Here is a 22,290-nt window from a genome sequence, read left to right on the forward strand (position 1 = left end):
TCCTACTGAAGGATTTCAGATCCAGTTTGCTGTTATTCAAAACAAAATTAGTGGCAGCGATGAATCATATTTTTGTGGTAGCAGAGAATATAAAGATGTGTGTCTATTTATGTAGCACATTGGAAGTTTTTTAAGGTCTCTTCTAAGAGAAGTGCAAGAGCATGGATGGAGAGAAAGCTCACTGGTGTCAAAGAAGGATCCCAGTGGATCACACACATGCAATGGCACTGAATCTGTATAAACACCCATGGGAAGAGTTGAGTAGCAGTCAAACAAAAACACTGGAGCTGACCTCCAAGCAGGTCTAGTGATTAGCAATCACTTATGCTCAAAGACATTCCCACCTTGCAAGCTCAGCTTCATCCCTTGGCTTCAGACCCAGAACAGACCAGTCCTCGAGCAAGTCCTGCCTCTTTGCAGTGTTTGGCTTTGCAGTGTCCAGCACTGATTGAAATCAATGTCTCAAAAACCAGTGTCCTATATGGCCACAAAAACTGAACCATTAGTGTACCTCTGAAACATATCCCACAGTCCCATTCCCAGGCTTTACCTGGGTGGTTCAAACTGAAGAAAATACAGGTAAGAGATGGACCTCAGACTTTCATTATTTCAATAAGTCTTTGGAGGCAGTCTTTTTATGAAAACATGAATTAATCTAATTGGATAAAAGAGAAGAACAGCTTAGGTCAAGATACAGTGTTCAGAAAGGTGAATAAAATATGGAGGGCAAGGTAGCAGGCTGAGAAAATGAAGAAGATGGTCTGCTATGGTACATGTTAAAGAAGTGATATAGGGTAGAGTGTGTTTACAAAACTTTAACATAGCCTCCTCTGTGTTTTGGGAACACATACAACACACAAAGCCCCACCATTTCTGTGATATTTGTAATGGTTTATCTCTTCCTTGATCTACTTGAAAGCGGTAAAATATATGGACAGTGACTTCCGGAGACTGAACTATACAAGTATCCATGAGTGCGATGACAAAACTTCAAATGTTGCAATCGGAAAAAGACTGAGACTATTTCAGTCATTGTAGATCAATGTTCCTGGTCTAAATTAGTCAGCTGCCTGTTATGCAAGATCATCCTCTCTGCTAGTCATTCTCACAGGGTATTTACAGAACACTACATGGGAATGGTGAGAATCTGAGTGAAGGTACCACCAGGAGGAGGCTACTTAAAAAAGAATTTACTGCATACATTTTCAGGCAGACATTTAAGTAGACAATTCTATACGGTATTTGCCTTTTCCCATTGCATTTTATATGCACACATGCATACATATATACACACATGCACACACCATCTTTTCATGTCATTGCAGGTAACGTGGGAAGGCAGGCATACATAAATATGTTTTTAAAAATCTTTCTAGAGCATGAAATACTTCTGTTGCTTCTGAATAGCACAGGCTTATTTGGAAATAGCTTTCAAAATGCAGCCTTTGGAGAAAAGTATTTCACAAATCAAAGTGATTCTCTCAAAGCTTATTTTGCCATGATTGCATTTACTGGAGTAGGAGGAAGAGGGAAGAGAGAAAGCAGGGAAATTTTATTTTATCTCATCCCAGTGGATTCAAATCTTTCCTTTTCTGGATGTTTGATTCAGTGTCCTGAACAAGTTGCAAAATATCTGTTAAAAAGATCATGACCAAACGCACACAAGATACTTCAGCACAATGATCTGTTGCTTTTCTCCTTCCTTTCTATCTTACAGTATCATTTCCTTATCCAAGCTGGTTTAGGGTTTACATATAGTTTCATCTGTATGAGATAATTCCTGCCTCCTTAACTAATGCTAAAAGACCCCTTTTAGGGGAAAACAAAACAAAACAAAACAAAACAGAACAAAACAAAAAAACAACCAGAACAAGTGAAGTGAACATAAGGTGAACTAGCTCAAAAAAATCTCACTGAATAGCCTTTTGCTGTTTGCATCAGTTGTTGTTTGCATATGATGGGGTTGCTCTGAGCTCAGAGTTATCACATTCACTGTTCTATCAATACACTCACATAGAACCCAGGGAAAAGAAGTCGAGTAATCTTCCAATTTTTAATTATTATTTTTACTGTATGTTTTCATTTCTATTTCTTAAGAGGAATAGCACATGAATTAAAAAAAGTTTGATTCATTTTATTAACACAGAATACAACCTGACCTGCACTGATTCAGAGTCCATCTTATTTGCTAAAATACAGGATAGAGAACTGGAATTGTTGAAGTGAGCAAGGAATTAGGCTACTTTTGTTTGATAAATAGCATTTTTTCAACAGCACTTGACCAAAAATGCAGGAGCTTCAGCAAAGCCCGCCAAACTCCAAGTGGACTGTCTGATGATTTGGCACAACTTGAGATAATGCTGAAAGCAAGTAAAGCCAAATTAGTACTTGCATTCAGTTAAAACGAAATGGACTATAATATAAATAGATCAAAATTGGGCCCAGATCCTGCAATTCACTATGCAGGCAGACTGTCAAGTGCAGAATCAGCACTTTGGTGAGCAGAAATCTAATGAGGAAAAGCTCTGAAATGCTGGAAAGGATTATTAGAAGAAAAACTATTTAAATCCTCCACATAACTAGAAATATTTTCTAAATACCACAGACATTGATAAATGATTTAAGAGTAATTACTTTGAGCCTGTAAATGATTCCTTGAATGTAGTAAAAAGAATTTCATGCAACAACGTGTCAAGTCAGTTTGGGAAAAGCTCTAAAAAAACCCCGATGACTGTGTTTATCTGCAGCAAAGCAAGTGTACAACCAGTATTAACCACTCCAAGAAGCGGTGCACTTCCTGGGCACAACACAAGTGACACAGATTTTAGAAGACTGAAGGTAAGAGAGAAGGAGTGAAAGGTTAAACATACAAATCCCACAAAGAAAGGATTCTTTAAATGCTGGGCTTTTTTGAGAATTGCAACTACAGTGCACTTCCTCTGCTTCATGTTTACTCTGAATTCAAAATACATACATAAATAAATAGATAAATAAATAGAAGCAGTTTGGTATTCTTAAAGAACCAGTTTTATAGAGAATTCTATTTACATTAGCACGATAGATTACATCATGTTATATAAATAAAATCTTACACTGTGACACAAGCATCTGCTAGGAAAGTCAGAAATTCGATAGAAAGAAATGCTGCGAAAAATCTGCAAACCTGAGCACTGAGGAGAAAAATGAAACAGAGGAAACAGAACATTTCTAGACATTTTACAGATAAAAATATGAACAAATAATAAAGGAACAACATCAACAACAACAGAAAGCCTTACCATGATGTTTGCACAACTGTGTGTCTGTAGCCCATGCTATAAATGTGGATACCTTCTATTCCCATCATCTCAGCCCCTCTAGTGGTCAGTACCTGAAGATCTTGCCTTCAGGAGGGACAAGATCTATCCATATGTACCATTTCCTGCTCCTCCTGTATCTTGTCAGATATTTTTTTCTTAATTGTATAATTTTTTCTGGAGATACAATTTGTCACCTTTTATTAGCATTTTTGTCAGTGCTGCTGCTACGTGCATACATTTAATTGCTAAGCAACAAAGAGTAAGCTCTGCACAGCACATTCGATTACTGCATTCCCTGTGCCATGCATTGTTACTAATGCACTTACATAATATGAAATAAAAAAAAAAAGGTAAAAATATTTATTTCTGTTTCCATAGCATCTAGAAGCCACAATTTGAAATCAGCCTCCATCATGCTAGCCACCAGGCAGAGAGCTAACAGCTGAAAATGAGGGCAAGTGGTCTGATTCAAAAGTGGGCAAAAGTTAAAAACAGAGCTGTTTCAGCCTTTGCACAGGTGAATAGGCTAAACCTAAAGCTCAGAAGTGGCTAGCCATCTACAGTTAGAGAGTCATGATTCTCAGACATTAGAGAACTATCCCTGTGGCTAAAATACTTGAGGCATTTGTAAGTGTGGTGGCCTTGAGGTGGCGAGCAATAACACTTCCAAAAGTTTTTCAGCTTGAAAGAAATATGTCTGCATTGTATTAAGAAATAATCTCTCTTCCCTTTTCTCTTTAAGGTGTGGGAAAATCAGGGCAGGCATTATTGTTTCACCAAAAGTTACACTTCATTTTCTACTCTTTGTATCCAATGTACATTTACCCCTGTAACTGAAGGGTGCTGTCTCCAAAATCTGAGTCTGGAATGACCAAGGGTTACTGAGTTTATCACACAAGGGACTGCACCTTTATCTCTCATTTGTTGAAGAACAGGTCTGTTTACCAAAGAGTTTTCTTTACTCCTATAAAGTAAAAGGACAGTGATCCATACTTGCTCTTGGTACGGTTACTAGACATTATGCAGTCAGCACTGCATTTATAAGTAGGGTCTTATCTGCAATGTTCAGGGGGAAGAGCAGCTTGAAAATCTCAACCATTAATGTTTAGGTGTATAAACTTGCACAACCACATTTTTATTTCTGCAGTTAGATGGGAATTCAGGTATGAGGCCTGACTCTCTCTGTATCCCTTTGGCATTTCCCAAGTAGTCCAAGGGGAGCAAAGAACCAGATGGGGACACTTGGTAGAATCTTCCCAAGCTTTATTTCAGGATGCTATATATCAAGAATTATAGAAGGTACACTTTAAGACAGGCTTCTGATCTATTAGCCCTAAGGATTCAGAGGAGTGCTAGGAAAAGAGGAAGTTGCTTTGAACTGTGAACAGTCATGGACACAGTCCTGCCGAGCAGCATTGTATTTCCTCTGCGTTCCAATATTTTTACAACTAAACTGAAATTTATCAATAGCTAATGTGTCCTGTCTCTTGGAGGGACTGAAACAAGGGCAGTAGTTGTGTTCAGGGCACAACGTCCTTTGTGCTCCCATGGGAAGGCCAAGCAGAAGTCTTCTAAATGAACCACAGCAGGAGCCCACAAAGGACATTATCAAATTCCTAAACTAATTAATTATATCAATACTTAATCATACAAAGTGCTTCTGCATTAAGCTACTCAAAACATTAATTACTTAACCCCTGAAATATGTTAGTGAATATATTCCTTTTATTGCTATTTCATAAGAGGGAAGATGGATGCTTGGAGAGGCCATACATTTCCAAGAAGTACATAGTCAAGTCCTATATCCAGATCCAGAACAGCCAGGGAATCAGCTGCCATCTGGGAGACCCTGTTTCTGCCTCTTGGGTGACTTTGGATCAATTGAGTACAGAACTGAAATGGAGATAAATACAGAAGAAAATGAAAGACTTTCTAGCTACTAGGAAGAGCTCAATGGTTTTCATATGACCCAGAGTCCTACAGCTCCTCCAACTAAGGATTCTACAGAAGGTAGCACAGAAAACAAGTCTCACATCACTGGCTTTTATGAGAGAAACTTTAAAACCACACCAAATAAGGTAAATTAATGGCATATTACATTATACTTGTGTGCTTGTAAAAATAAGCATTTAATCTTTTTCCAACGTTTTGATTTCCTAGCATTCAAAAACTACTAAAAGAATAGGTGTGCTTCTACATTTCCTAACACATAGCTCACCTCTGAATTTTCTCATTGAACATTAATAGTTTCCTTTGCTTAGCTCAGGACAGCAGAATTACCTTGTTTGAGGAGATTTCCCTAAGCATCAGTCTGAACACCAAACACATCTGGGCCTAGCATAGCCTTCTTGAACTCATGGACATAAACTCATAAAACTTTCAGTGTTCAACTCTTAGTGATGACTCCAGCATGACTGTGAAGCATTAGGTACACAACTCAGTCTCTGAACTTGAGCTGCAGTGATAATGTGCAATACAGGCAACAGGGAGGGAAAATAAAGGTCACATATGACCATTTTAATCACACATTTTGTTATTCCCACATTTTCATAACTGCCCTTTCATGCCTTCAAAGAAGTAGTGTAGTTATAATTTGTTTGGCTTCAAGTTCAAGATGAAAGTATACAGGTTACCTCTGTAAGTACACAGGTCCTTAATAACATGCTTGTGCTTAATAACTTCTTTAACTTTTGGTCGGCCCTGAATTGATCAGACAGTTGGCCCGGATGATTATTGTAGTTTCCTTCCAATAATCCCTGAAATAATCTCTTCTTCTACTCCATTCCATTCCACAGTGTTGGTCACAGCACCCACAGACCCCAGGTCAAGAAGGATGGTGCCTGAGCATCTGCAGCACCTGTGGACTAATGGATTAGAAAAGGGAATTTTTTCACTACAGAGCCCCATTAAAGAGCACACCCACCTACAATAATAATGAAAGGGATACTAAGCCTGCACTTTGCAGAGTCTTAGCATGCTCTTATCCAAAAGAGCATTCACAGCAGCAGTAGTCCTTGTTCATACTTCCCAAATCATGAGAGTTAATGGGGCCATCCTTCTAAACGAGGTGGCAAGAAAAGCCTTACTGGTGCAGAAAACAATCTTTTTTTCTGAAAATAATAAAATTGGGTAGATGTCTCTCTATTACAAAGGTATTTTTCAGGGACTGGATCCATCTTGCATAGACCCCTGGAAACAGGATAATCTTCTCCCATACTAAACTAAATATATATATACACACATAACTCAAAACAACTTCAAAGATGTGTCACAGAAACCTGAGTCCAAGTCAAAATAGAACTGTGGATTAAAAAAACATTTTCAAAAGGGGTGTGTAAAAAAGTCTAAAAGTTATTTCTCAGTTCAGGAAACAAAGCTTGCATTTTGATTGCTTTTTTCCTTTGCAGACAGATCATTCAAAAGAAGCCAAAACTAAACAGTCAATGAGAACATAAGGAGCACCCAATGGGGTTCTTTCTCAATTGCAGCGCTTTAGGCATACTTAGCATCAACAGCTTCCACGTTTTTTCTGAGTTTTTATTTTCACTTCTTCTGTATCCACCATTTTTGTGAGGTATGTCTTTAACCCGGTCTGCTAACGTGTAATTAGTATGCCCACCACCATGGGGAGAGAATTTTATCCAGCGACCAAATAACTGAACAAATACTGAGCTGAACAGTAGCTGTGAATTTTATTGTTGTAATATTAGTAATTTACGCCTTCCATAAAACAGTTTTTAGGGACGGGCATGAGGGAGCAGAGCATTGTAGGGCATTTTGTAATTTAATACCTCAGAGTGATGAACAGTAGAGCATATCTTCAAGAACGTGTCTCCAAATCAATACTGCCTTGCTTGTAAGGCAGAGGCAGGGAATGTTTTATTCACAGTATTTCTGAAATGGCTAAATGCAGCTCAAAAGACAAAACTTTTAGAATATGTATTTTACTTAAGCTTTGAACCTGATAGAATATGGTACGATTTACACATCAGAGGAAAAGAGATCTTCAGCTCCTGAAGTAGTGTAGTCAATCCCTACTGTATTCTAAACTTTGCTCCCATGATAGTAACTGAACAATCCTTCTCAATTCCAAACATTTCCATCAGTTTAAAGTGGGATGGAAGTGGGGAAACATCTCACATAATCAGCATCAATAATATGGGGGTGAGGGGACAACAGTAAAATTCTAGGAATTATTCAAGTCTTAGAGTAAATCTGACTGCATAGAGGCAACAGATATTTGATGAAATTTATCATTCTATAGAAAGTGCTTTGTGACGTATGTCAGTGAAAGAGGTTTTTGTCTGATGGCTTCATTTGCTCATGGCAACAAGAATAAAACACCAAAACAGAAAAATACTAATTTTCAGTGGTCTTTATTCAGATAGCTGTATTTGCATATCCAGGACCAAATTGAAAGACTTTCATCCATGTTTCCCAAAGGAAAAAAAAGGAAGATGTAAATGTGAAAACTGTTTTGAATTTAGAACTCTACTCTCCATAGCTGTTGCCATCTACCAGCACTTATGCCTGTGCCAGACCTTTGGTAAGTTTGCTAATGTCTTTGTTTAGTCCAAATTAGTTCTGCAAGGGAAAAAAAATGGGAGACCTGTTGGAGAAAAAAATAGTAATTTGAAACTTTCAGGTATTGAAGATCAGACTGATTTTCTTCAAAAAGAATACTTGTGAGGCTAAAGAAAACCATCATTCATTTTGTAAAATAATGAAGGCTTGGGATGAGGTGTACTTTGATTTCCTTATTATAATAAAAGTGGGAATATTTATTTACTCTCTATTCTAATGTGAAGAAGAAAACAGTGATGTTCTACTGGCATGCAAAAGAAGTGTATATGAAGTAGTGCTGTATTATGTACAACAGAAAATTAATTACAGCAGAATTATGCAATATGCTGCCCCTCAACAGCACTGGTAAACATTGCGTTTTCACAAATGGAACAATAGCATCCATTATGTTGTCTCAGAATACATATGCTTCATAATTAACGTTACTAGAAGAGGAAAAGTCTGTTCTGTAAAAGCAGAGCAGTAAAGTGACGTTCATAATCTCTACCATGCAGTCCATTAACCTCAGAAATTTTAAGTAGCTTCACAGTCATCCATGGCATTTCAGATTTCTCACAGCTTCAAATCTGTGGGCAGCTTCACAAGCTTTTTGTAAAGTTTCTCATGACTAGGACTTCTATAAAATTCCCTCCAGACCTTTCTTCAATTCATCTCATGTTAAGTGTTCAGTAATTGACATATCTGAATAAGGATAAAGGTACATCCTTACAAACACGCTCTACTGCACACAATATCTTTTCTTAAAAAACTTATTGGCAATTTTAGGTGCTGTAAGATATTAAAAGCATATTGTTTCTCAATCTCAGCTTTTTTTTTTTTTTTTTCTCATTTTAATGTGAGTTTTTAACGAGCAGTGTTCCCAGATGAGTCTCACTGTGAGGAGCCAAAATAATCAGATATCAATCTTCTGCCTTTTACGAACTAACCTACCATTCAACATAGGTGTCTTCACTATTTAAGTGAAAAATTTATATATTTTAGAGTCAGATGAAAAAGTGCAACACTGCCTGACATGTTGCTTAGAGACAACTGAAAAATTTTCTTCCTGGATGTGTACTCAGGAAAAATGAAAGAATAGAACCAGAATGCTAAATTTTGGCATAGTGATTTTTATTAATTTCTTTAGTCCACAGACAAAAGAAATTGGTACACCTTTGTTAATTCTGACCTCATGGTTTTCATTTCCTACAAGGAACTGATGCAGATTTCATTATCAAAATTGAATCTCAACTGCAATAACATCTTTAAGTTAGCCCTCACAATGTATTCATATTGCAGTCTCCTTGACATAAATACTTTTTTATTTCTGATACAGATAAGTGAGATGAGCCTAGCTGAAGAAACATATGAGGATAACATTAAAGAAATTCAGAGATCAGCGTGCACAGAAGAGGTTGTCACCTCTTCCTTTCTGGCTGGCAGCACTAAATAATGTTGCACTACATAATGTAACATCATATGAAAAAGATATTCAGATCCTCAGAGCATACTAATGTCTGAAAAAGAGATAAAAAATACACTGGATCTTATACTCCAGGGCATCCACACAATTACATTAGCACTAGAGGAAGAGAAGCAACAAATGTACCTTCTCAGAAGTGAAATCTTACCTATCCAATTTGCAATTCACCTTGTGTGATGCAGAACCTAGATGTAGAACCTCTAAATTGCACATGGGTGGACATGCAGCTTTAGCTGCTCTGGATTATCCAGAAGAAGACTTATGTCTTAGCTGGTTTAGGGTTTTGAGTCTAAGGCTTCGAATTCCAGAATTCTTAAGGACTACATGTGTCTGTAGTCTCGTGAACAGGAAAAAACCCAACCAATCAAACTGATTTTTCATCTGAATACAAGGGAAAGACAGTTTAGATTTTGGTTGTACCACACAATTAAATTTCCTAAATTAAAAAATAAATTTTCAGTGTCTCATTGGTATCAGGGTAGTTTACCAAACCCTGGTGTCCACAGACAGGTCAAAATCATATGCAACAGCTTAGTATGCTTCAACACTGCTATGCCATGCCAAACCCTGCTACGCAGGCATGAAACTCATTTTGGCCTTGCAGTTTTCCTGCTCTATATACTGGTCCTGGTTTAAGCACGCTTCTTGAGAGAGAGCAGTATCTTAAGTCTCCAGGGATTTCCAGAAAAAGGCTCTCTAGAAGCTGATCAAGCCGCCGTGTCCCCAGCAGTGCAGCAGAGCCCACCAAGCCCCACAGAAGGCTGGGAGACAGCTGCAGCACCCCCTCCGCTTCCTGCTGCTCCCACAGGCGCCTCAGCTCCGCTCCCACAGCCCACGGGGACGTTCTGAGTCACAACTCGCAATGTAAAACCTCCATCTGCAAGAGGGTTCCTCCTCTGTAAGCAATGGGAGATGATACTCTGACTAGGGAAAAAAATAAGCCAGAATGTGGCACTAATCTGAGGAATGATGCTGTACCAATGTCCTGCATCCTCAGTCAGCTCCATGACTGATTTAAACTTGTCCAAATGGGTGGTAGAAATTCATATTTGCTTGACGTGCAAGAGATAACACTTCAATTTAAACAAAGAACATATATAAAAGGTTTCTTTCGTATTTTTTTACATATAACAGTACTGTCTGAGTCGCTTTTTTTTCCCCATAGAGAACTGTTAACTAACTAAACACTAAGTGTATGTTTGATAAAACAGAATATCCAAATTTGTAAGACACACTTTCTAAAGGTCATGTTCTGTAATATCACACTGATCACCACCTGATTAAATTGCCTACCGCTCCAAATTTAATGAGAGACTGAAAAGTCTCATTGATAATTGGGACAGACTATTCTTTAAAGAGAGAAAGTGAGTGGGTAGTTAGTTGAAGCATAGAAGTATGCTTATTAGTGTGGAGGTGGAAGAAGTCCTTTCTGAGAAAAACAATTGAGGACTATTCTATTTGGAAAACATTGACTTCTTATTTGTGCTACTTCACTGGAGTCCTGGATACCATATCAATTCCATAACAGGTGGGGATAAAAAGAACAAAAAAAATCCAACAACCAATAATCCAGCAGTCTCTTTCCTGCCTACAATTGCATACTGTATAGTAAATGTAAGGATTTCACATTCTTCAGTATAAAAATTGTCATTATTTTCAGGAACTCTCTAAGTGATTTGTGTCTTGCCGTGTTTTCCTTAAAAGTTTTTTAACTATAAACAAAGCCATTGTCAGGAAATCCAAGTGCATAGAAAAATATAAAGACAGTTACAACCATCTGATTGAAAATTACAGAACCATCACATTAGGGAATAAGAAATAATTTCATCTTAATTAATATAAAGTCCCTTAAAGATATTGAGTATTTTTTATGCTCTTCCAATAAGATTATCAAAATGTTTTACTGGGGATTTGAAATGGCACTAAAATAAACTGCTGGTAAATATGTGGTTCAGATGTTCATTAGGAACACAATGATAAAGGGACAGTTCTCATAAAAAGGACTCTGTTTTAAAAATCATAATCAGATCATTTTCTGCCTAAAAGATAGAGTCCATTTCAAATAAATATTATTTAAAGGAAATCACATGTACTGCATTATATAAAAGATCAAGCAAGGTAATTGCAATAGACATTCTGGATTCATAATCAACAGAATTACTTGTATTTTTATGTCTTTAAGCCTGCAATTCCATCTTGATATTCATATTTTACTCTGACTGCAAAATGTATATCAAAATTCCAGTCAGACTTTTTTTCAAGTTAAAATGTGCCATGAAAGCAACATTTTAGATTATCAAAGAAAAAAAATAAAAGAAAAGGAAGCACTTAAGGCCTAGTCCCGCTATCAGAGGCTCTGACAAGTCTGGGATTCTCAGGTCACAGACAGGAGGACTGTACAAATACCCCCCAGCAGAAAAGCTCTCTTTCAGAAGCTGTATTTGTTGTTTTTTGTCCATTCTGAGCCAGGAGCATGTCAAAATACAGATGAAATGTGGTTAAAGACTGGGGTTAAAATCTGTCCTCAAGCATATAAGTGAAGTTCAGTTGTTCAGTTGAAAGGCTCACTTGTTTTCTAGTTCCTAATTTTCTTTTCTTTCAGAGCAGGTATTTTTTTTTAGTCATATCTGGCTAGGTGAAAAGGACAGATATCAACTGCTTATTCTTCAGACTGGTACAAAATGTCTAACAAGGTGCTGGGAGAGTATCAAATTGTGCAAAACAAACTGCAAACTCAAGCTATAATCAGCACCATGAGCAATCTGGCCATTCTTCCAAGAAGCAATGGACTTCAGTAAAACATTCCTTCCTTTTTTAAGAGAAAGCAAATGCTGGTTCAGGCAATTCCCACCAGGTCTATTATTATTTACAGACATCACTCTTGGCTCTTGCTCAAGGAGAAGAGGGATAGGGGGAGAGCTCCAACAACTTTCCAAAGAGAAGAGGCGTAACTTCACAGCACATTCTTGGGTGCAATGAGAAGGGACTTCATTGCTAATTATGGCTTATTAGTGAAATTGCATTATAAGTTATCACAGAAGAGGTTCAGGTTAGAAAGCATATTCTTGTTTTGAAAATCTTTTGACTTACCTTTCCCTGAAGAGACTGAAGTCCTTTTGCCACCTCCCTGGGCAGCCAATTCCAATGTCTGATTACTCTCTCTGTTAAAAATTTCTTCCTAATATTCAACCTAAACCTCCCTGAGCCCTCTTGTCTTACTGCTGGTTTCCTGGGAGAAGAGACCAACCCCCACCTGGCTTCAACCTCCTTTCAGGTACTTGTGGAGAGTGGTGAGGTCACCCCTGAGCCTCCTCTTCTACAGACTCAACAACCCCAGCTCCCTCAGCCTCTCCTCACAGGACTTGTGCTCAGGTCCCTTCACCAGCCTCGTTGCTCTTCTGTGGACCTGCTCCAGCACCTCAATATCCTTCCTGAACTGAGGGGCCCAGAGCTGAACACAATACTCAAGGTGTGGCCTCACCAACGCAGAGTACAGGGGAAGGATCATTTCCCTGCTCCTGCTGGCCACACTGTTCTTGATGCAGGCCAGGATGCCATTGGCCTTCTTGGCCACCTGGGCACACTGCTGGCTCATGTTCAGCCTCCTGTTGATCAGCACCCCCAGGTCCCTTTCTGCCTGGCTGCTCTCCAGCCACTCTGTGCCCAGCCTGTAGCACTGCAGGGGGTTGTTGTGGCCAAAGTGCAGGACCTGGCACTTGGCCTTGTTGAACTTCATCCCACTGGAATCGCTTCTTGTTATCCCTAACAGAAGTGACTAGATTGAGTTCAAATTGTGCCTTTGTCTCTCTAATTTTCTTTCTACATGGCCTAATTACATTCCTAAACTCTCCCTGAGTAGCCAATAAAAATATGGAACGCTTCACGAATTTGTGTCAAAAGTTTGTAGAGGTGCTCCCTCCCCTGCCAAGCATGGGACACTGAGGAGCACTCACGGCAGAGCCTGCTTTCTCTCTTTGAGTTTCCTCACTTTTCGGTCTTCAAGGAAAAAAAAGAACCTACCAATGTTTCTGCTCTAACTTAATTTTCAAGCCTATGTTTACCGAATGGTTTGTAATTATGGCAGGAGAAGGGAAGGAAAAATAAGAAAAAGAAAAAAGAGAGAAAGAAGAGAGATTGTAAAAGCTATCTTAAATGCTTGACCCATAATATTTTTAGGACTGTTTGCATTGCCCAGACTCCAGGGGCATTATAAGACCGCCTTTTAATGCTCAAGTCTGCAGATGCTGCTTTGGAGGAAGACAGCCCTGGACATAATACAGAGAGGAGAGAAGCAAGTAAGAGCAAGACAGTTACAATTACTAGACTAGACAGTGGTTATTCATTTCACCTCTAAGGAGAAAGCATATTTTATTATTCACTCTGTCTAAACTCTGTTCTTTAAGCCTGCTTATTTTATGCACTGAAGACTGCATTACTGAAGTACTAAATGAATATAAATAACATTTACATTCAACTCATAGTTCTTATGTCACAAAGCTTAAGAATGCCAACTAGATAAATCCAAACAAATCTAATTTCACATTTCTTGATAGAGAGACTCAGGAATAATAAAGCATGACAATATAATAGTAGAAATGAAAAAAAAAAAAAAAAAAAAAAGAAATCCCTGCATCATGTTGGGTTTCATTTTAATCTCGAAGAGGTATATATTGCCATTACTTGTGCAGGCTATATACTAAACATGAACATTTAGTCATGGAAAACACTGTCAGTTAACTTATAACTGTCACGAATATGCTCATCACAGCACTTCTTTCTTCTTGGTTCACTTTAACAAAACTGAATATTAATGCACAATAAAAATAGTAGTCTTTGCATGCAAAACTTATGTGTTTCACTGAAGACACCCCCACTTCCTCCTACCAAACAGCTGTGTACAATAGTGTATTCCAAAAATTTTCTTTAATGCTAGAGCACCAAAGAATGGCTGAGGTAAAAGGAAGTCTTTTTGTCAAATGCCCTGTTTGGTGAAGACACTTGAATGTATTTTTATTTTGTTTACAAATTTAAAAGCTGGTATCATATTATGTAACTTCTTCCAGGCCAGAATTACTTTACAACAAAGCTATGATCTGAATGAATCTTTAAAGAATTATTAGCACTTTCCACACCACCTATTGGTGAAATATATAGAGGGAAGAGGTCTGCTAGGAAAATATGAATTATGGATAGATGTGAAAACCTGTTATAATCACCTATTTGCATGAGCAGCTGGAGCAGACACATATTGAGAAGTGCACTTTGAGTCCAAAATAGAAATAGCAGATCTCCAAATAGATATCTAAGCTAAGAACAACAGCTTACAGTATCTGTCTTATGGCTAGTTGGTGCACTGAATAAAGTACATGGTACCTTGATATGTGCAAGGACTGGTCTGAAATGCAAGGCTTTTGATAGTTCTGTTATTGAGAAAACTTATATGATGGGGATATCTCTTGTCTGAATGTAATAAGTTAAAGCCCACAAGCTCATGCTAATGTCTTGATTCATTTCAGCCTATTGAGAGTTTGTAGAAAATGGCATTAACCAGTTCAGGGTAGTTTGAGTGCTAGAATAGATGGTTTCGGGATGATTTACTTCAGGATAGGTTTTCATCGAGTGCAAATCGCAACTGTTTAGTGATGTACTGAAGAGCCTCAGGCTGGAAGTACATGCAATGAACAGGCATGCAGAACCAGCACCAGTTTTCTTTCATACTGTAGGAAGTTAATGCATGATGTGGTATTCTCACAAGTTTGATCAATTTTTACTAATAAAGCATTGTTGGTTATCAACATCTTCCTTTATATTGGGCACTGGGCCTTGTCTTGGATAATCTGCCTGTTTGTTAAGCACTGACCTGAGTGTACACATACTGCTTACCCATCTAGCACGCACTTAGGTTTCCAGTAGGAAGCTGAAGAAGCCATTTCCTTACTGAAGGACAGCGGAGCTCTGGTTAACAGCTGAATGAAATGGCATTGCACTGGAGCTTTAGATAAAGGCAATCATCATTTGTCTGTACAGAACTAAAGAAAACAAATAGGATTTTTTCAATTACTGATTAGAGAAGGAATTTTGTTCCTAAGGCTTTACTTCAAGGAAAAGGTAGATGAAAGCAGTGCACTGGTTGCTAAAGCTCTTGCATCACTGAGCAGTGACAGAATCCTTGGACCACCACAATGAACTCATCATACTGCAGCAAGGGGATTCATAATGATGCAAACATCTCCATTCAATGCAGCCAGCTGTCGGGATCTCCTAGCAAGCACTGCCCAAAATGACATAGAAGTTAGGTCAAGTCAGAGCTTGCACCTGACACTAACATACAGCAGAAGGAAGGGGCAGAGATGAGAAAAGGATAGAGTAGATGGAATCTGTCATCTATTTGTAAAGAAAAGAAACATGTTCCACATAGACTGAACACAAATGGGACAGTGTGCTCTGTTGTTAGCCAGAAAACAGATAAAAGTTGCAAGAAAAAAGAGCCTGTTGGAGATACTTGTTCATCTGACAATTGCACAGGCAAGGGGAAAACTTGAGACAAGAATTACTCCTAAAATGAAGCTGTGGGTTTCTCTACACAGACTTGCCACATACCGGTGTTCCCCAGGGCTCAGTGTTGTGGCCAACCCTGTTTACTATCTTTATCAATGAACTCGATGAGGGGACTGAGTGCATCCTCAGTTTACAGATCACACCAATTGGGTGGAAGTATTGATCTGCTGGAGGGTAGGAAGGCTCTGCAAAGGGTTCTGGACAGGTTGGATCGATGGGCCAAGGCCAATTTTATGAGGTTCAGTGAGAAGTTTCAGGTCTTGCTCTTTGGTCACAACAACCTCGTCCAGCACTACAGGCTGGGGGAAGAGTGACTGGAAAGCTGCCTGGCAGAAAAGGACCTGAGGATGCTGGTTGAACATGAACCAGCAGTGTGCCCAGGTGGCCAAGAAGGCCAGTGGTATCCTGGCCTGTGTCAGAAATAGTCTGGCCAACAGGAATAGGGAGGTGATCATCCCCCTGAACGTGGAACTGGTGGAGCCGCACCTGGAATCCTAAGTCCAGTTCAGGGCCCCTCATTAAAAGAAAGACAGTGAGGTGCTTGGAGTGTGTCTAGAGAAGGACAATGGAGCTAGTGAAGGATCTGGAGCACAAGTCTTATGGGGAGAGGCTGAGGGAGCTGGGGTTGTTTATTCAGGAGAAAAGGAGGTTCAAAGGAGACCATATCACACTCTACAACTGCCTGAAAGGAAGGTGTAGTGAGGTGGGGGTCAGCCTCTTCTCCCAAGCAACAAGCAATAGGATGAGAGGAAATGGCCTCAAGTTGCACCAGGGAAGGTTTATATTGGATATTAGGAAAATTTCTTTCTTGTTGTCAAACATTGGAACATACTGCTCAGGGAAGCAGTGGAGTCACCATCCCTGGAGGTATTTAAACCTCCAGATGTGTAGCTGTGGTACACAGGGTCATGGTACAGTGGTGGGCTTGGCAATTCTGGGTTAACAGCTTGTCTTGATGATCTTAGAGGTCTTTTCCAACCTAAATGATTCTGTGGTTCTATTTTATAGGATGCTTGAACTAGTAGGCACAGAAAAAGGTTTCTCCTTATTTTAGGACTAAGGTTTCAAAGCATGCTCATTAAATATCATTAAAGGGCACTTTTTGCGTTCAGGAACAAGAACTAGAATAGATGATTTAGGTAAAATATATAGATTACTGGCCTCTGGTGAGAGTGGTGGGAGAAACTGAGCTACAGCTAAACATCAAATTCCCTGTCACTGAAGTTGTCTTAACAACCTGATTTTCAAGATACTGAGTTCAGTCACTTGTATATAATTTTCTGATGCTGGATGTTCACTTTTAACTGAGTATAGCTATGCTAATTATAACCTCACTGTACTTTTGCTCTCCATAGGACTCCTACTTTGCAATGGGCCACATTTTAATTAAAGAGAATGTTTTCTTCTGCACCACTGATACGCATCCAGACCTCCTTGCAAAGGTTTCCTCCAGTCCAGCTGTGTATATATATAGCAAATGGGTGCAAAGGGGTAAAGTAGCTCTAATATGACTGAAAGTAAAACTTCGTCCTCTCTTGCTCACAAGTTGCCCTCTTTTTTTACTTCAGCTTTCAGAGCATTGTGAACACTGGGATTAGTAATATTTTGTTGCCTCTGCTTTTTTCCTTTTTTCTAAAATCATGCTGTAGTAAAACTGAGACTTCTCTAGATGTCTCCATAAAAATCAAAAGATGAGAGATACTTGCACTAATTAACAAAACTAAAGTAAGAATATGAAAATGTCTTTTTCCTTACTCCTCAAGTTTTCACTGAAAGAAATTTGCATTTGGTATTTTCCTTACTTGGATTGGGCTTTTGGTCCTAAATCTAACAGGACAGATTAAAAGTTAATTATCACCTTGTGATACTCAAAATAAAGGTCTGTCATGAAGAATGTCTATGGGACCTTAACAGAAATAACAATAATATGTCCTTTTTTCTTCTATTCTCAGGTATCAGAAAAAATAATACTACAGACAACAAGAAAAATATTCTCATTAACATTTAATTGGAAGATTTTGTACATTTGACAGAAATTTGACAAACTTATTTTCTGTTTGTATCTTAACTCAAATTTACCTAATTTAATATATGTGAATGGTAATCTTCATTTATGTAAATTGAAATCACGAGAAAGAGTTCATACACTAAAAAGCTAAAATGCTGTAGGCTGCACACAAAAGTCTCTTACTTTAACTCTATAGTTTTGCATTACAGGTAAAAAATATTGGTCATAGGTGGTCTTGGAGTTTTCTACAGTGTCCTCTGTGTCAAAAAGTTCAGCACTGAGCTGCTCAATGAGCACACAAAAACAGTTCAACTAACCTAGATGTCACTGGCTTAGGTGACATTGTTATAATTTTTGCCCCTGCAGCAACAAATCTGTTAGAGGAAAAATTACTGCCTTTCTGCAAATTTTCTGGTTTCATTTTGGCAAATTTTCCACTTTCCTTAAGATACAGAGGCAGTTACATATAGCCCCAAGATAAAATATGTACTCCTGTTTTAATTAGGTTCATTTCATAGAAGTTGAGAACAAGCTAGCAGAATTTGGCATCTCTGGAGAACACACAAGAGCAGCCACTGAGGCTTGGGACACCCTTGCCTTGGCAGGACAGCAGCAGGATCTAACCCTGCCCTTTCCCAGTACTGCTAGTCCATCCTTGGCTATTCTTATGGATGCTGCCAGTGCATTAATAGTGTGTCTTTCTAACATTAAAGTAAAATTCTTCTGAGAGCAACTTGTAAGACAGTGCACGTATTTTTCATCAGAATACAAGATGTGCATGATTCAGTACCCATGCCCTTTTCAAATCCTAAGTTCCCACCAGTCCCAGCAGAGGCACTATCACTGTGCCAAGATGATGCTAAGAACACACAAAAAGTGTTTGACTGAAGAAAATGGCCAAAAATCAGTATAGAAAATATAGTTTTAACAGTTACCAACTGAAAAAGACCTTTATAGTCTCTTCTTTACAACAGAGTAAGTCACTGTCAGCTTTGTTTGCCTTTTTAAACATCAAGTACAAACACTGCTTTGTAAACATGAAGGCCTCAGATGTGTGTGTGACCACTGTAAAAAAAAAAGAATTCAGGGCATGTGAGTTTCTCGTTCATATATTAAGTTTTCTTGAGAGACTTGAATGACCAGGTATGAGCAATGACCATTACTAATATTATTATTATTATTGTGTTGTGTGTATATCATTACCGAGAGGTTGTGAACTTTTCTTCCAGGCACTAAGTTTTCCACACAGACATACACCTTGACAAACAGCCTTGCTAGTGCAATGTGAGCATGAAGGCAAGAATATACATCACTTACTGCCTTGACCCAACCCTTTGAAGCCTTACTTTGCTTTGTTTGGCTCAGAGCACTACTTAGAAATGTTTCTCCAAAAAAAAAAAAAGTGTCCTCTTACTAAGAATAGTTAAACTAAGAAACTGGCGTAAAAGTATGTCTCATTTCCAAGGAACACCAGTTTTGATTGCAACTGGAAGTTCAGAGGTGGAGACTCAAAATTCCTCAGCATGGAGTGAACCGGGAATAGGGAGACTAAGGAGGAGAGACAGAGGACGAAGTAAATAGAACTGAAATGGAGAACCAGACCTAGAACAGGTTGGAAATGAGACAGAAGGGATAAACTTGATCATCATCTGGAATTTAGGATACTAGGCATTGTTCTTCTACTATGACAGCAAGAACCTCTGAATCCAGCTCACAGACAGACCTGGGCCACAGGCCATACACAACCCACAACCCAATATCCTTGTTCTGTGCACAAAGTTCTATGCCACATCAACACCAGTAAATAAAATTCACCAAGGAACATTCACTTACTATGAGGGCAACAGGCACAGCCTGTTCACACAGGACAACTGTCTTTCCTTCAAAATAGAGTGGCTGCATCCAAGAAGCTGCTGATGTGTCCTGTCCTTAGCCTCAGCTACCACTTGACCACATCTCACAGTTTCCTGAGACACATATAGTTTTGGCCCCAAGCAAAAAATTAAGTGGAAAACCCCTCTATGTTAACAATTTAACAATATGGAAAAATTAAAATCTGTGGATTGTAAAATAACAATATCTCTATATCTGTGCACAAAATTTTTTCTTGGTAGTACAGATGTAGCCTAAGTCCTTATTTACAGCCTGCTTGAAAACATACCTGTCATTTCTAGCTTAAAAAGAAAAAAAAAGGAAAGGAGAATGGGAAAGAAAAAACGAAAGGAAGAAAAATGAAGGAGAAAAGAAGAGCTCAGAGAAGCCATCTGAAAAAAAATCAACACAAAATCTGTGTAAAAAATACACTCAGGCAGTGGAGTGTGTGTGTATCCTCAGATGAAAAAGAGCTCATCTCAAACTACTGTGAGGGACACAAATATCTAGCTACAGACCCTGTAGAAACAAAAATCCTGAAGTTTTGTAATTCTGGGTAAAACAAAATACCTCTCCTTCCAGTGAAAACAACATTGTTATTTGGATTCAAATCTGGGAGACATGACATGAGGAGAAAAAACAGCTTTGGATCTAGTGAAAAAAAAAAGTTAACTCTTTACTTTGCAAAAGATCTCTATCAATACCTAACACTGCAAATCTCTGAGTGCTTGCAGCTGGAACCTCATGCAGTACTCTGAGAGGCAGCTCTGCCACCCCAACATTTGCCCACTTGGTTCCTGTGGCTGTACAATGGCAGTTGCAGCTGCACAACTAGGAATTATTACACATTACAAGAGTAAGTTTTAGTCTGGGATTGGTTCTTTGCCCCCCTTCACTACGTGCTCACACAGATGTTTCCATGAGCGTAGCGGTGGGGAAATACAGGATCATCAGACCACCTTGGGAGTGTTTTCTCCCATGTCAGCACGGATGTAAATCACTCTTGGTGAGTACAGGCAGCCACGCCCCTCTCAACAGTGCCCGAGTGGAGGCAGCTGCACATACAGCCCTGGCAATGTTAGCCCATGATTGTGGTGCTGTCACTGGTACATCTGTAGAAACATTAGTAAGAGTAACCAGAAGTTCCAGAAGACCTTTGGGAGGTACCACAGTACAAAGAAAAACAACATTTTGATCTCTCTCTTTCCTAATTTCCCCCTTCTGGATTCTAATATCAGTGCTGAAATAGGATATTATGACAGGCCAGAATTGGTACTATGGGAAATTAGTTTATACCTGAACATGAGTAATTCAAGGCATGTCCTGCTTTTAGATTGCCCCCTCCAAAAGTGGACTGCAGCCCCAAGCTGCCTTCTTGCCACACTCACAGCAAACATACAAAGACAGCTTAGGTTTGGTAAGTTTTGGCCCTATTCTCCAAGAGGGCAGTTTCTTACTACTTGTAGTGCCTCTGCAGCACAGCTCATAGCTAATTACTGCTTCATCAGGTTTCCAAAATGTTCCCTATCCATCTTACTCATTCTTTTCACCAGCTATCATCAGGAGCTTTACATATTTGAGAGTGTAATCTTCCTTTGCTTATTATTTGTTTTTATTATTATTGTACCATTATAATCTCATTATAGCGTTTTCTAGTTTCAATTATTGTATTTAATTTTTTTCTGAGTCATTGTAATTGCTTTTAGTTTTTAATAATGTTTAAAATTTGCACACTCTGAAGCACACATTATCATTCCCATTATAAAATTCAGTTAAAAGGTTGTCAGCAGTCTTGGTTTGCACTAGTCTTCAGTTGATCTTTTTGCCATGGACCCTGCCTTGCCAATGCCTCCAGCCTACAAAGGTAGATTCACAACAACAGGTTCATCAGAATATAAGAACTTATAGGAAAACTGCTTTTCATATTTGTGTGGAAGAGAAATATTTTACAAAATCCTTAATGCATAGGAACAATTCAAAGTTATTCTCCAGTTCATCCCACTATGGGAGTTACTGGTTTTCCACTCTGGGTGTGACTGGTAAAATGACAATTTTTCGACAAGACTCTGAACTTTTATGACTGAATGACCATTAAGCTTACACATACTCACATCAATGAAGTGTAATAAAATAACTCACCTCTGACAGAAAATAAGACATTCTCCTCATTTCCCAATTATTTCTCTCAAATGTGAGATTAAGTGTCTATCCACCAATCAATCACACACATCCAACAAAATTAATAAGTTCTGAAAATCAATCCTGAAATGTTTTCCTGCACAGGAATCCTGTAACCTCTGAGGAATCAGTAATGCAACCATTACTTGGTTGCATGACTTGTCCATGTGAAATATTTGCAAAAGTGTTGATTTGAATTTTAATGATGCAGATATTTAGTTAACAGAGATATTTTTATCACACCACATTAATTTACATGTTTCTGATTTACCAGAACTGAAGTTTTCCTAGAAATAGAACTAAATGCAGTGATATTGTAATACTTTTAA

General features: G+C 38.5%; 1 protein-coding gene across 10 annotated transcripts in view; it reads right to left on the reverse strand.

The window, feature by feature from the left end:
• The window catches only part of DLGAP2 (DLG associated protein 2), a 457,096-nt gene that overhangs the window by 336,297 nt on the left and 98,509 nt on the right, over window positions 1–22,290 (reverse strand). The window contains exon 1 of one of the 10 annotated variants that reach the window (XM_027892454.1): window positions 3,279–3,398. The exons of the other annotated variants lie outside the window; for them this stretch is intronic. The gene's annotated coding sequence lies outside the window, so the exon portion shown is untranslated. Of the gene's footprint in view, window positions 1–3,278; window positions 3,399–22,290 lie in introns of those variants that run through there. 10 annotated transcript variants of the gene reach the window in all.

Source organism: Empidonax traillii, unplaced genomic scaffold (genome assembly GCF_003031625.1).
Source record: "Empidonax traillii isolate 1590-97213 ecotype Southwest subspecies unplaced genomic scaffold, ASM303162v1 scaffold352:size1026972, whole genome shotgun sequence".
NCBI classification, from domain to species: Eukaryota; Metazoa; Chordata; class Aves; order Passeriformes; family Tyrannidae; genus Empidonax; species Empidonax traillii.